The sequence below is a fragment of the Dromiciops gliroides genome, chromosome 5 (genome assembly GCF_019393635.1).
Source record: "Dromiciops gliroides isolate mDroGli1 chromosome 5, mDroGli1.pri, whole genome shotgun sequence".
NCBI lineage: Eukaryota > Metazoa > Chordata > Mammalia > Microbiotheria > Microbiotheriidae > Dromiciops > Dromiciops gliroides.
The window spans coordinates 208,576,108-208,592,511 of NC_057865.1; the positions used below are offsets into that span (position 1 = coordinate 208,576,108).

At 39.9% G+C, this 16,404-nt stretch overlaps 1 protein-coding gene across 1 annotated transcript in view; it reads right to left on the bottom strand.

Annotated features, from left to right (window-relative positions):
* Positions 1–4,701: 4,701 nt before the first annotated feature.
* Positions 4,702–16,404, bottom strand: part of YAF2 (YY1 associated factor 2) — a 132,813-nt gene continuing 121,110 nt past the window's right edge. Inside the window, exon 5 of the transcript XR_006353328.1 lies at positions 4,702–4,953. The gene's annotated coding sequence lies outside the window, so the exon portion shown is untranslated. The remainder of the gene's footprint in view (positions 4,954–16,404) is intronic.

The following is a 16,404-nucleotide window of genomic DNA, read 5'->3' on the forward strand; positions in this document are numbered from 1 at the left end:
ATAGGAAAATAGTCCTACCAAATTCCTTTTATGAAACAAATATGGTGCTGATACCTAAGTCAGGAAGGGCCAAAACAGAAAAATAAAATTATAGACCAATTTCCTTAATGAATACTTATGCATAAATTTTGAGTAAAATACTAGAAAGGAGATTAGAACAATATATCACCAGGGTCATACACTATGAGTAGCAAGACTGGTTCAATATTAGGAATATTATTAGCAAAATTGACCATATAAATAACAAAAACAATAGAAATCATATGATTATCTCAATAGATGCAGAGAAAGCTTTTGACAAAATACTGCAACCATTACTATTAATACTAGGGAGCATAGGAAGAAATGAAACTTTCCTCAAAATAAGTAGTATCTATCTAAAACTTAGCAAGCATTATCTGTATTGGAAATAAGCTAGAAGCCTTCCCAATAAGATCAGGTGGTGAAGCAAGGATTCCCATTATCACCACTATTGTTCCATGTTACACTAGAAATGTTAGCTATAGCAATAAGAGAAGAAAAAGAAATGGAAGGAATTAGAATGCAGATGATATGATGATATACATAGAGAATCAAATAAAAAACTAGTTGAAACAAATAAAAAAACTTTAGCACAGTTGCAGAATATTAAATAAACACACAAAATATCAGTATTTCTACATATTACCAAAAAATTCCAGCAGCAAGAGAGAGAGAAATTCCATTTAAAATAACTGTAAACAATATAAAATACTTGTGTCTCTGCCAAGACAAACCCCAGGAGTTATTGGTACATAATTACAAAACAAATTGTCACACAAATAAAGTCAGATCTAAACAATTAGAAAAAGATCAATTGCTCATGGGTAGGCCAAGTCAATATACTAAAAATGACAATTCAACCTAAATCAATTTACTCCTGTAGTTCCATACCAATAAAACCAACAAAAATTATTTTATAGAGCTAGAAAAAAGAATAATAAAATTTATAAGGAAGAACAAAAGGTCAAGAATATCAAGGGAATTGACACGATTGCTCCAAAAAACATCCAAATAACGCCATGGGAAAATGCCCGGAGCAGCAAAACTCACAGAAGAATGTGCTGAAATCATCTTCTAACCTAGAACGGCTTTGAAGGTCAGAAGGAGGGAGCTGCTATGCTGATACAGGAGTCAAGCCCAACCCCATAGTCACCCTGACACAGATCCAGTCCCAGGAAAGCCTCACCAGAGAAGGAGACCCCCAGAGCCTCTGAATCAGCTGAAGCACCAGTGTCATCTGGAACTAAGCTCACAGTCTAGTGAGAGGGCTGAGTCCTGGGCAGGGGGGAGACTACAGGGGTCTATGCTGGTGCTGAGGCAGAACTTGGGTTTTTCACCCTTGCTGAGAACCAGGAGGCAGGCTTGAGTAGCAATGGCCCAGGTGAGGGAGGGGCACAGGCTCCTTGGAGCTGACAACCACAACACACAAAGCTGGTTGATTAGCAAGTTGGTCTGGGGTCATTTAGGACCAGGGAACAGGCCAGGTGAGTGAAGAACCTGATCCTCCTTAATTCATACCACCTGGGACTTCTGAAGCTTGGGATACTGCAGCCTGGAAACAGTGCCCCACTTTAAGGAGCTAAAAGTCCAGTAAAAGAAAGGGAAGATGAACAGACAGAGAAAGGTGAGGACCATAGAAAGTTTCTTCAGTAACAAGGAAGACCGAGGGGCAACCTCAGAGGAAGACGTCAACATCAGGGCCCCTATATCTAAAGCTTCCAAGAAAAATATGAATTGGTCTCAGGCCATAGAGGTGCTCAAAAAGGACTTTGAAGATAAAATTAGAGAGGTAGAGGAAAAATGGAAAGAGAAATGAGGGTGATGCAGGAAAGAGATGAGAAAAAAGTCAATAGCTTGAAAAGCCAAATGGAAAAGCTCTCTGATGAAAATAATTGCCTAAGAATTAGGATTGAAGAAATGGAAGCCAGTGACTTTATGAGAAACCAAGACACAATAAAGCAAATCCAAATGAATAAAAAATAGAGGGCAATGTGAAAAGTTTTTCTGGGAAAAACTGCTGACCTGGGGAGATAATTTGAAAATTATTGGTCTACCTGAAAACCATGATCAAGGAAAGAGCTTAGACATCATCTTCCAAGATATCCTCAGGGAAAATTGCCCTGAAATTCTAGAAGCAGAAGCTAAAATAGAAATTGAAAGAATTCATCGATCACCTCCAGAAAGAGATCCCCAAAGGAAAACTCCTAGGAATATTATAGTCAAATTCCAGAGCTCTCAGGACAAGGAGAAAATATTGCAAGCTGCCAAAAAGAAAGAATTCAAGTACTGTAGAGCCCCAGTCAGAATAGCACAGGATTTGGCAGCTTCTATATTAAAGGACCGGAGGGCATGGAATATGATATTCCAGAGGGTAAAGGAAATGGGATTACAACCAAGAATTACCTACCCAGCAAAACTGAACATAATCTTTCAGAGGAAAAAATGGGACTTTAATGAAAAAGAAGACTTTCAGATATTTGTCATGAAAAGACCTGAACTGAATGGCAAATTTGACTTTCAAATACAAGACCCTAGAGAACTATAAAAAATTGGAGCTGGGGGACATACCTGGGGTCATACAGTGGGCAACTGTCTTGTGTCTGAGGCCGGGTTTTGGTTCTGATCCCCCTGGGTCCAGGGGTGGTCCTTTGTCCACTGTGTCACTTAGCTGCTCCATGATGACATCCTTAGGGTTAAATTGAGGAGTGAGGGGAATGCACTGGGGGAGGGGGAAGGACAGAGGTGAAATACTACAAGAAAGAAACAGGAAAAGGCTTATGGAGTGGGGGAAGTGATGGAAGAGGAGCAGGGCAGTAAATGAATTTTACACTCATCAGAAAAGGCTCAAAGACCTTAAACTCATCAGAGTTGGCTCAAGGAGGGACTAACAAACACACACCCAACTGGGTGGAATAATCTATTTAATCTAGGCAGTAAATAAGCCTAACAATCAGAATTGGCTCAAAGACCTCAATCTCATTAGAATTGGCTCAAGAAGGGAATAATGTACACACTCAATTGGGTGGAGTAATCTCTCTAACCCTGCAGGAAAATAGATGGGGAAGGGGATAAAGAGAGAGGGGCAAAAGAAGGAAGGGCAGAGTGGAGGAGGGGAAAGACAGAAGCAAATCCCTTTTGAAGAGTGATAGGATGAAAGAAGATGGATAACAGAATAAATATCATGGGGAAGGGAATAGGATGGAAGAGAAACAGTTAACAATAGTAATCATGTGTGGTAAAAAGTACGCAGTTTTTGAAGGACCACCCTTTGGGGGAGGAGACCGGCAGCCTTGCATGGGCTATGCATGCCAGTCAGGCTGCTAAGCACTCCACTTCCGGCGTTCAAGCTTAAAAGGCAAGGAGAGAACAGAAGTGAGATCTCTTTTCGGCTCTCCTTGTCCGCTGGCTGCGCTGCACACACAGAGGCTGATGGATGTTGGACTTGGCCTGGCTTGCCATATAGCACGTGCTTGATGACGTTCTCCCCCTCAAAGGTGGCCTTGGGTTTTTGGTGAGTTTTATATGGAATATAGACTAAGCTTAGACTTAAGACTATTTGTTTGTATTTCTACTTTCCTATCCCTCTAATCAACATCACCTTGTAATTTCCAAACAATAAAAGCTCTAACTAGAGATCAGAAGCTTCTTCCATTTACTAGTCTGGGAGATAAATACGGGAAACAGTTAAAAGGGGAGGTTAATGCTCTAGTATCCAATTTTAAATCTTACACATGAAAAAGAGAAAAGGGGGAAAAATTGTACCAAAAAATATTTATAGCAACTCTTGGTGGAGGCTAAGAATGAGAATCAAGGGAATGTCCATCAATTGAGGCATGATGGAAAAAGCTGTGTTATATGATTGTAGTGGAATGGTCTTGTGCTACAGGAAATGACAAACAGGATGATCCCCTAAAAACCTTGAAAGACTAATGAACATTGATGTATAGTGAAGTGAGTGGAACTGAGAGGACATTGTGCATAGTGACAGCAGTATTGTTCAGTAAGCAATTGTGAATGACTTAACTACTCTCAGCAATGCAATGATCCAAGACAATCCCAAGGAACTAATGAGGAAGCTTACTATACACTCCCATAGAAAGAACTGATAAAAAGAACATTTGTGGATTGTACATATATAACCTGGTTGTGATCTTGTTGAGGGGGGAGGAAAGGGATGTAGGGAGGGAGAAAAATTTGGAACTCTAAATCTTATGAAAATGAATGTTGAAAACAACCCTTACATGTAACTGGAAAAAATAAATGTTTGTTGCTAAAAAAAAAAGGGGGGGGGGAGAATATCAAGGGAATTAATGAAAAAAAATGCAAAGGAAGGTGGCTAAGGTATACCAGATCTCAAACTATTATAAAGGATCAATCATCAAAACTATCTGGTACTGGTTAAGAAATAGAATGGTAGGGGCGGCTAGGTGGTGCAGTGGATAGAGCACCGGCCCTGGAGTCAGGAGTACCTGAGTTCAAATCCGGCCGCAGACACTTAACACTTACTAGCTATGTGACCCATCAGTTCTTCCTTCAAATGCCCATATACCAAATCCTTTTTGCTCCTCCATTACTTGTTTGCCTGAGCAGCTCCCACTACCCCAAAATGTTACCTCCCCCTTTGTGAACCAGGCTTGGTATATTGTACATTAAAGTCTTTTTAAACTTCACCCTCGGTCGATCAGATTCCTTATTAATAGTCCACTGCTCATGTTTTGGCTCTGGTTTTTCTTCTGGAAAAGGTGCCCCTTTTACTTGAGAGTAGTGAGTCCAGTTTCACTCCTCAGTCCTCACTGCAGTGTCAGTGAGAAGTAACACCAGGAATGGCCCTTCCCAATCAGGTTCCAACTTGTTGCTCTTCCAGGCTCAGTCTCCAGGCTTAAATTGGTGAGCTGGAAACTCGAGAGGAGGAGTCTGCACCAGAAGTCCCTTCTGTTGGAGTAAAGAAACAGAGGCAGAGAGGTCAGAAATATATTCTCTGAGAAACATGTCTTTCATTTCTATTATTGGGAACTCTGTTTCCCTTCCCAAGTAAGGCTATCCAAATCTTGATTTGGGTTTGGTTTTTTTTTTTTTTTTTTTTTACTATTCACATATACATTTAAAGTTTGACATACCCAATTTTCATTAGACCCAAATTTAGGTCAAAGGACTGAACCTCCCTTGAGGGAAATCCCAGCCCATATTAGGGCAACAATATTTTATCATTCTCTTTTTGAATTTTCCTCTATATTTCTCAAGTTTATCCCAGATTTCTAATTTGTCTCCCAAAGGGCTGTCTTTGAGAATTTTGGGGAGATGTACTTTTTTCCTTTTCTGTATCACTAGAGGTGGCATTCCTCATCTTAGTTCCTTCAACACAGTGTTTAATGAACTCTTTGAATTCTTGGGAACAACCACCACCTGGCACACTGCTTGACACATCTGGTGCCTACAGACTCAAACCACCTGGCACACTGCTCGGCACACCTGCCTATGGACTCTAACCTCCTGGCACACTGCTTGGCACACCTGCCTATGGACTCTAACCTCCTGGCATACTGCTTGGCACACCCAAAACCAAGAGAGAGAATCCAGGAACCCCAGGATCCTGCATCAGGAGTGAAAAGCTGTTCCAGTGAGAGATGTCCCGAAATTATCTAATATAACAAAACATTCTATATGTTACCCTCCTCTACTTCTCTTGAAACGAACTTGAGATGTTAAAAACTTCCCCAAGCCACCTGCAAAGGAGTCCATAAAGTTATACTCCTATACCTTTCTTTAATACAATACAATTAAGAATAGAATTTTTATCACTTTCTGAATCATCTGCCTACTTATCCTCAGGCTATTATGAGAAATTAAAGAATCTAGTACCATTTGTACCATATGCCATGGACAAATTCAACATTGTGCTTATCATGCCACCTGGGATAATCATGGGGGTTACCATAAAAGAACAAAAGTCGCCAAGCCTCATGGAATACAGTGCAGGGGAAACCGAATGCATGGGATTGAGATGTTCATGACATCAGGTATATAGAAGGGGGAATCGAAGTCAGGTGTAAAATGAGATGGCATAATCAGCCATCCAGTGCTATGTGGGGGGGAAATCCCGCCCTGGCCCCAACTTTTGCTGATGACTGTTCTCTCTGCCTTTCCCAAAGCAGTACAATACCTGAGCTTTGAGAATCCCTCCCCTCCTGCTCTTCTCTCCCCATGGATAGTTGGCACCTTGGTTGCTCAGATCTGATAACTCAGAATAAAGGCAATTAATGTCTTAAAATGGTAAATTTCCCATAATCCAAGTCTCATATGGATTTAACAACTGAGGATAATTTGATAGCAAAAATGTGAATTAAGTTTGTAGACAGTTCTTATCCTTATAATAATTTATTGGCCCAATCATAAGCTCAATTCTTAAGGACAAACATGTATGGAATCCAACCAGTAATTATTAAATTCCTTTAGAACTGCTGAACATTTAGACCATGCTAGAATTTTTAAAATACATTGCCCCTGGAGCAGCTAGGTGGCGCAGTGGATAGAGCACTGGCCCTGGATTCAGGAGGACCTCAGTTCAAATCTGAGCTCAGACACTTGACACTTACTAGCTATGTGACCCTGGGCAAATCACTTAACCCCAATTGCCTCACACACAAAAAAATACATTGCCCCTTTGACTTTCAAGATTGCTTCTAACCAAGAAAACCTAAAATAACAGCTATTTTTCCAAATAATAATTACAAATACATAACTTACCTGAATGCATATATAGAACAAAATATACATGGAAGAATAAAAGACAATGAAAATCAAACTGGCTTGAAACACAATCTTAAAAGAATGAAAATTGGGGCAGCCAGGTGGCATAGTGGATAAAGCACTGGCCCTGGATTCAGGAGTACCTGAGTTCAAATCCAGCCTCAGACACTTGACACTTACTAGCTGTGTGACCCTGGGCAAGTCACTTAACCCCCATTGCCCCACAAAAACAAACAAACAAACAAACAAACAAAAAGAATGAAAATTTCTATGAATAAAAACTTTTATCTGAATCAATGAGGAGGAGGGCTATATAGGTACAATTTCTTACACAAAAGCTGTAGTGAGAGCTTTTAGTTAATCAATAAACTCAAATTATTTAACCCTTAGCAAAATTATAAAGTCAATTTATAATATCATGCAACAATTGCTAAATATTACCATAAGTCCCCTCTGTCAACAGTTTACCAATTAAAACATGGAATCAACAGTTTTCTCAGGATTTAAAGCGGAATTCTCAAACATTTAAAAAAAATGATTTCTCACAAAAGTTGCAAACCAAATAATAAAGTTTTCTTAATGTACCAATAAGTCCAGATTAAAACAGCAAGATCCCTTTCACAGTTTAGTGCAGCAGTTTGGATGCCCTAGTATTAATTTCTTTGCAACAAATTAACTCTCAAATAGAATGAGTCCCCTAAATTCCACATAACTTTCTCTTTTCTAAGAAAAGGCACTGAATTTTCACTCCCCTTTCCCAAACAAATGAATTGCCTGGGGCTAACCGACCTTTGTTAATCCCAGACTCTTGAAGGACCCATGGGCCTAGTTTACCCCAGAAGTTCCCTGGGGCAAATTAAAAGAACCCCCTCACCACGAAACCAAACCAAAGGACAGACACCCCCAAACAGATACTGAGTAACTCCAGGACCACCACCCTTCACTCCAGTCTCCCATAGCCACCACCAGTGGGGGATGGCCCTCCCCCAACAAGGTAACCCTTCAGTCAGATAATGACTCCACCTGTCCTCACAATCCTGGGAGGTAAGCTTTCATTCATAAATTCACCCAATACCCCTGCAAAAGACATATAGCAGTGACTTCCCCACCATGAGCCTAACAAGCCAGAGCAATGGCTTTTGGCAGTCCCTCAATCCCAAGGCTTGCAGCCCGAAGGCAAAGAATCCAGCTGAATGCTGAAAAGGTATGGCCTGTTTCAACCTGGACAGGAGGAACAGTTCTCACTCAGCCTGTTCCAGCCTCAGCAGCTGCAGCAGCCTTGGCTGCAGTGGTAGCCTCAGCCTCCCCTCTTTGAGTCCAACTTTTTCAGGTCTCCCCACTTTACTTGTTCACCTGGATTCATGCCCTCCATTCACCAACAAGACTTTTCTTTTCAAGATTCTTACTTTTTAACTACATTGCTCCATACACAAATCTCCTTTCCCTACAATTCTACAATCCATCTCACTATGGGTGTTTTTCCTGCCCTCTCTGTCCCTGTTTTGATAAATTCTTACCCCCCTGGTGAGCATGCTCCACCCTGCGTTTGTGAAGTCTCTGCTGAGTTCCTTGGGCTCAGGAGTCAGGGGTGGCCCCCCTCTGGGCTCCTATCATTGCTGGCAAAGAGTGCTGGGACTGCTGGAACATGGAGGGCGGGACCTCCAATTGTGAGGGAAAATCAATCCTCTTCTCAATGATTCTTAGGAACTCAACAGCTATGTGGCAAAGGCTCTTTATTTCCTTCTCATGAGAAGGAGGTACCCTAGTGTGTAGCTAGTGGGTGCAAAGAAAGGGGGCTCACAGGCCCCTTTTTTTATACCCTAGTCCCTAATGAGAATGGACCCTTCCATTTTTCATCATTGGTCCGATTACTCAAGGGTTACAATCTACACGAAAAAACTGGCTAATCAGAACACAGTATTCCCACCCCTCTTCCTTGTATGGGCATAACTCAGGAGTGTACCTTATACTTCCTTATATGGACACAACTCTGGAGTGGACCTTATTGAGACCAGGGCTCTTTGAACCATGTGATTTTGTTACCCTGAGGGGGAGGAGGGGATCTGAGACCTTTGTCTTAGGAACAGGTCAGGAGGAATATACTGTTATATCCACATTGAGAGGAGACAACTACCCATTTTCTCACAATTCCTATACTACAATTTCTTCAGCTCTTCCCCATTTGATGGACACCTCATATTCTTATCCTTCCTTCCCCCTCCCTCTACCTCAAAATACTTTTTTCAAGATCAGAAAGTTTGTTTTGCTTGTAGCCATTAGCCCTGATTATTATCCTTCCCCTTAACACTACCCCTCATCCCTGCTTGTTTACCTATTGAATTTAATCTATTTCTGTGACAAATTTTGCGTTCAACGTCTCACCCCAATTATGAGAAATAAATCATTCAACCGGGGGGCAACTAGGTGGTGCAGTGGATAAAGCACGGCCCTGGAGTCAGGAGTACCTGAGTTCAAATCCAGCCTCAGACACTTGACACTTACTAGCTGTGTGACCCTGGGCAAATCACTTAACCCCCATTGCCCTGCAAAAAAACCAAACAAACAAAAAAACCAAACAAAAATAAATAAATAAATCGTTCAACCCCCTATTCCTTCCTTCTGTACTACTGTGTTCCTTTTACCCTCCCTTTTCCTTCTCATAAAAACCTCAGAACATAATCAATCCCACACTACCCCCAGGTCCTCTGTTTTTCATATGTAACTACCCTTTTTTAAATGTAACTACCCTTCATATCCTGAAAGCACGTTTCTTCTCCCCCTATTAAAGTTTGAACTATGTCCAAATTAGATAATTCTTATCAGTTCCTAGAGATTGTACCCAAGAAACCTCTGGACAATGGATCCTTTCCCCTTTACTGGGTAACATTGATTTGTCACAGACATAGCATATGGAAGGTTAGACACCTGATATGGACAGTAAGAGGAATAATAATAAGCTGTTGATAAAAAGGGACATACTTCTTACCCTGATACAGGAGAGTGCCATTTTGCCAATTGGGGATAGGTTAAGGGACACTATAATTGAGGCAGCAAGGTGATTCAATGAATAGGGCCCTGACGTCAGGAAGACCTGAGTTTAAATCTCACCTCAGACATTTACTAGCTTTGTGACCTTGGGCAAGTACATTAACCTGTGTGCCTAGCTTTCCTCCTCTGTAAAATGAAGCTGATAAGAGTACTTACCTCCTACAGTGGCTATAAAGATCAAATGGTATAATATTTGTTTTTAAAAAAAGAGCTTAGTGTAGCATTTGGCACATAGTAGGTGTTATATAAATGCTGGACACCAATATTCTTTTTTTTTTTGTGTAAGGCAATTGGGGTTAAGTGACTTGCTCAGGGTCACACAGTTAGTAATTGTTAAGTGTCTGAGGCCAGATTTGAACTCAGGTCCTCCCGAATCCAGGGCTGGTGCTTTATCCATAGAATATATACCTTATCCTTAGTGAGGGGATCATATGGTCCTGGGTGCAGCACAACATATTACCATCCAAATGTCCAAATTTAGAAGAACCTCCTTTTTTTGTAATAGCTCTAACCTGGTTGTTTAGCTTTTTATTTTTTTATTTTTTTAAAAACGGGGCAATGAGGGTTAAGTGACTTGCCCAGGGTCACACAGCTAGTAAGTTTCAAGTGTCTGAGGCCACATTTGAACTCAGGTCCTCCTGAATCCAGGGCCAGTGATTTCTCCACTACGCCACCTAGCTGCCCCTAGCATATTATCTCTAATGAGAACTAATGTGTCTCACAAAGTATGCTAGAAAGCATCTTCCATTAGTCCTAATTTCAAAGAGAAGAGCCTTTAATTGTCCAGTTCTATGTTTGCCAAGTTCCAGTCACTTTGCCAGACCCATGGCCACTACCTGGGAGTTTGTATAGATATGGGTCATCTCTGCCCTATGCTTCAAGGCCATCTCATATGCCAGCCATGCAGCCTGGAACTCAGGCAACCCGAAAGACTTGCTGGTATTACTATTTTATCAGATTAGTGGCTGCTGAAGTCCATTTGTACATGCCTTTCCTGTAGTAGATAGAACAATCAGTTAACCAGGCAAAATGGCACTCCTTAAGGAGTCAGGTCCTTATAGGTAGAAGATATTGAGTCAGCAGAGGAGGCAGGCTTCCAAGGTCTGGACTGGAGGCTTCAGTACCTGACATAGTCACAACCTGTTCATGAAGAGTAGTCCAGAGGGACCTAGACAATTTCCATTTAGCAAGAGAAGCTTCTTGTGCTCTACTCATCGTGTTAGAGGGACTATCTTGCATCACCCAAACCATAATAGGTACACATGGATCTCTTTAGTACCAAGTAAGGTCCAGTAAGAGACAAGCAACTGCTTTCCAAAAACAGTATAGTGAGTACTTGATCTAAAGAGCTTGGAGCTCTAGATGTCTAATATTGGCTTATTTCTACCACCCGTTTGTGGTACCAAAGATGCCACCCAGCCAGACCTTTATGATCAAAGACCTTCAGAATAAGGGCCATGCAGGATTGCTTGATAGTGTCCAAGGAGAGAGACTGCTGGACAAACTGCTTTACATTTTCCATGGCTATGGCCTATTGTGGGACCCATTTGAAAGACACTGACTTGTGGGTGACTCAATAAAAGAAGAGCATCAGGATATCCAAGTGGGGACTATGGATTTTCTGAAATCTAAATCCAATTAAGTACCTGGGCTTCCTGCTTAAATCAGGGGGAAGCAAGAGTCAGTAGTTTATTCTGAACTGTGTGTGAAATCCTCTGGGCTTTCCTTACCCAATGTATTACTAAAACCTTGACTGAGAGGGCTAGATCCAATCTAGGGTTTCTTAGGGTTGATTTATGGGCTACCAGTTGATTTGGTGCCTCTGCCCCTGTACCCTCATCTGGTTCAGTCAATATTATGTCATTAATGTGGTGCTATATGTAATGCTCTCAGGAAGGGAGGTCTCTTTCAGGTAACTACCAACCATAATATGGCAGTATGAATTTCAATGATTCATTTTAGCCATTTGAATATTACCCTCCTAATTTAAAAAGCATTAATTTGTGCAAAAACTTTAAAAAGCTTATGTCACAAAAACTGTCCATTTTATTTTCTCTAACAATTTCTTTCTATTGTTGGTCATGAATTCTTCACCTTTGTATGGTTATAAAAGGTATTTCATTTGCAATTCTAATTTGTTTATAATTGTGGCATTTTATATTGAAATGATATATTTGGAGCTTATTTTAGCATATAGTTTGATATGCTGGTTTAAACCTTATTTCTTCAAGATTGCTCTCTAGTTTTCCTAGCAGTTTTTATTGAACTAGTAGCTAGAACCTTTGGGTTCATCAAAAAAGATGCTGCTATGCTTATTTTTTTACTGTATGTTGTGAATTTAACCTCTCTACTTTTTAATCTGTATGAAATTAGTTTGATGATTATTCCTTTACAGTATAGTTTGAGCTGTATTACTACTTTTTATTATTTAATGTTATTATATTATTACTACTTCCTCCCTTATGATTCTTGACATTTTGTTCCTATAATTTTTAAAATTTGTTTTTCTAGTTCTAGTTTCTAGTTTAAAGAATCCTATGGTATTTTCATTAATATGGAAATAAATAAATACATTTACACAGAATTATCATTTTTATTATAATCATCGCCTAAACATGAACACTTATATTTTCAATTATTCAGGTCTATCTTTATTTCTGTAAGGGATGTTTTACAATTGTAATTGTATAGTTTCTGTGTTTTAGTAGGTGAATTCCTAAATATACACACTGTAATTATTTTAATAGAATTTTTCTTTCTATCTCTTCCTACTAGATTTATTTGAAGTATAAAGAATGCTGAGGATTTATATGGATTAGAATTTTCTACATTACCTCTGTTTCCTTTTTACCTGCTTATTTTTTCAATTTCTTAAAAAAAAAATACTTGGGGCAGCTAGGTGGCACAGTGGATAAAGCACCGGCCCTGGATTCAGGAGTACCTGAGTTCAGATCTGGCCTCAGACACTTGACACTTACTAGCTGTGTGACCCTGGGCAAGTCACTTAACCCCCACTGCCCCACCAAAAAAAAAAAGAATTTAATAAAAAAAACTTATTGCATTTCTAGAGCAAAATCAAATAATATCTAGTCCAGGGGTTTTGTTCTTTTGGAGTGCATTTATGGTTTATTCATTTTTTCCTCATATTTATTCAATCAAATAATCTTTTTCTTCAATGTGAGCATTTTATGTTTTAGCAAATATTCATTCATTTCCTCTGTAGGCATATAATTGAATAAAAGAGATTCTTATATTTTTCTTTCATCTTCAACTGTTATGAATTCATCTTTTTTTTAATTTAAAAAATAAAAATTCCTAGTTTTATGGCTTTTTATACTTTCCATTTTGTTAATCTCATCTTTAATTTTCAGAATTTCTAATTTAGTATTTGGTTAGGGTCTTTTTGTTGACTTTCACATTGTTTTAATAATAATGGATAATATTTGCATAGCACTTTAAGATTTGGAAAGTGTTTTACAAATATTGTTTCAACTTGATCCTCATAACAACCCTGTGAGGTAGATGCTTTTATTTTCTCCATTTTATGGATGAGGAAACTAAGTTAGAAAAGATCAAGTGACTTGCCTACAATCACATAGCTGGTAAGTGTCTGAGGCCAGATTTGAACTTAGATCTTCCTGACTTCCAAGTTCAACAATCAATCCACTATGGAACCAAACTGTCAATTCATTGATCTATTCTTTCTTTTGTTAATAGAAGTTTTTAGAAACAGCATTTTTCTGTTCAGGACTGCTTTAATCTCATTTAAGGTTTTTGGCTGTTGTGTCATTGTTGTAATTTTCTTTGATGAAATTATCTATTGTTTCTAAGATTTGTGTTTTGATTTTTACCGTGTAGTCTTTGACTAACTTTTATTCTTTTCTCCAAAGGGACTGAATATCATTTTTATTCTATAATGGTCATTAAAGGGTGTGTTTACTATTTCTGCTTTTCTAGATTTCATTCCAAGTTATATAGTTACCAGCTTGGTCTGGCTCAGGCCAGGCCCATTATACCATAGGGCTGGCTGCTAGGTGGCAAAATGGATAAAGTGCCAGTCCTGAAGTCAGAAAGACTTAACTTCCTGAGTTCAAATCTGGCCCAAGACACTTACTAGCTGTGTGATCCTGGGCAAGCTATTTAACTTTGTTTGCTTTAGCTCTTCATCTGTAGAATGAGCTGAAGGAAATGGTAAAGCATTCCAGTATCTTTGCCAAGAAAACTCCAAATGGAGTCATGAAGAGCTAGAAATTACTTAAATGACTAAACAACAACAATGTAAATGCTATCTGTGATACATAGGGATCTGGACTGTAATTGGACAGATGAACACAGGAAATCTTGGGACTTACAATGAAGTAGATAATATATGTATATATGTGTGGGCATTGAAAGTAGCCTCAGGCTCCACATGCAGAGCTTCCCCTCCGCTTCAACTGCGGGGGTGGGGTGGGGGTGGGGGGTGGGGGATGGGGGGAGATCTGAGCTGGGCTAAGCTGTGCGGACAAAAAACCCCAGGCCACGCACATGGCAGGGAGGTGCACAAAAACCCTCAGAGACGCTGGGGTTTGCTTCACCCACCCCCCAGCTTGGCCCAGGAGCACGGACTGGCCAGCCCTGGGGGTGGCCAGCCCCAGATTTCATAATAAATAAATAAAATAAATAAAAAGGGCTGGAAGATTAAGAAGACAGTAAGGGAGGAACGGACAGAAAGGGGGCTGCTATAAGGACGCTAAGGAGACTGAGGCTATGTAAAGAGAGGGGCTGATGGAGATGGAGAAAAAGCTAAGAGCAAGGAGGCTGGAGGACGCCGGAACACTAGGAGAACAGAAGGAGAGGTTGGTGAGAGAGAAACACAGAGGTTCAGCGTGGCAGTACAGAGAGCTAGCGAGACAGTGAAGGGCTGATGTACAGAGGTCGGGAGAGGCTGGAAGATTAAGAAAAGAGTAAGAGAGGAGACAAACAAGAGGAAGGAGCAGTATGGAGTAAAGGGCTTTTCAGGGGTTCATTGCTACAGTAATGAGAGAGCAGTAAAAGTGAAGCAGGGGAGCCTGAGTGAAGGAGAAAAGAGTGAAAGTTAGAGAAAGCTGGAGCATACCCTAAGGCAAGAGGCAGCAAGGGCCCTTATATTAAAAGCAGACACGTTGTATAATTTGCATTTCTTTACCCTTATTTTTTACATTGGTTTTTATAAATAAATTCTGCTTTGATTATTTAATTAAGGAGCTTCTTAATCTTTTGCTTATCAATTTGGGAGCCAAGCAGTGGGGGAAATTTTATAAACGGCCCATAGGAAATTAACAGCAGTCAGATAGCCAGCCAGTCAAAAATCCCCAGATTAGTCCATCCTTAGATTAGTCTTCCAATAAGATTAGACCCTGCAATTAGTTTAGTCCCCCCCCAAATTAAGATAGCTAGTTAAAATATTTTTACATATGCATATACACATGTACACATATGTATACACATACACATATGCATGTATAATATACAATTTGGATATATGTATATATACATGGATACCGTGTGTGTGTGTGTGTGTGTGTGTGTGTGTGTGTGTGTGTGAATGTTTTATTAAACTTTTTGGCTCATTTGTTCCCAAATAAGTGGAACTGAGTTTGAGTTCAAGTAAAAGATGAAGGAAAAGGATGAGAAACCAACTTTATCATTTTGTTCCTTGGAAGGTAGTGAAATGCTACCTTGAGGAAGTTAGAAGTGAACTACCACAGAAATGGTACTAGAAAGCAATTTGTGTGCTACAAAATCACTTCAAACATTTAGTTCAAGAAAAAAAAAATCCTTAAATAAGAGGCAAATTTCAGTCACTAAAACTGGCATGAACAAAGGAAAATGTTACTATTGCACTTACTCAGAGGGTGAATATGTAACTCACACTGATGAGTACAATCTCCAGAGCATGGCTACTGTATCCCTTCCAGGTTCTAAGGGTAACCATTGGGGGATGGGGAGAGGTGCTTTTCTAACGCTATAATAACTCAGAAATCCCCACTAGTGCGACTCCATTATGAGTGATTTTCAATTAGTCAGGGGCAGCTAGGTGGCGCAGTGGATAGAGCACTGGCCCTGGAGTCAGGAGTACCTGAGTTCAAATCTGGCCTCAGACACTTAACACTTACTAGCTGTGTGACCCTGGGCAAGTCACTTAACCCCAGTTGCCCCACAAAAAAAAAAGATTTTCAATTAGTCAGACTTAACCTTGAGACAAGAGTTGTTAACTAAAGTGGCTTAGTATGATTAGTTGTTTACAAAAATCCCCCCAAAAGTTTATGCTAAACTATTCCAACTGTACAGAGTCTAAGGGAAATAGGCTCATGTGTAGAAAGTTCATGTGACAAAAGGATAAATCAGTTTCTGGTTGTCTTTTTGCTTTTTTTCTGGGCTATTTGTAAAATGGAAAATCTGTATCCAGTCTATCCTTGGCTCCCAGTGGAAACACTGCCATAAGTTGATGCTGGGATATTCCCTCTCCCCCACGCCCCCGCCTTATTTTCCTTCTTGCTCTCTTCTGACTCTGTCCCCTCTAATTATAGTTTCCTTAGGGGCTAGATCTGAAGAGTCTCAGTCTCC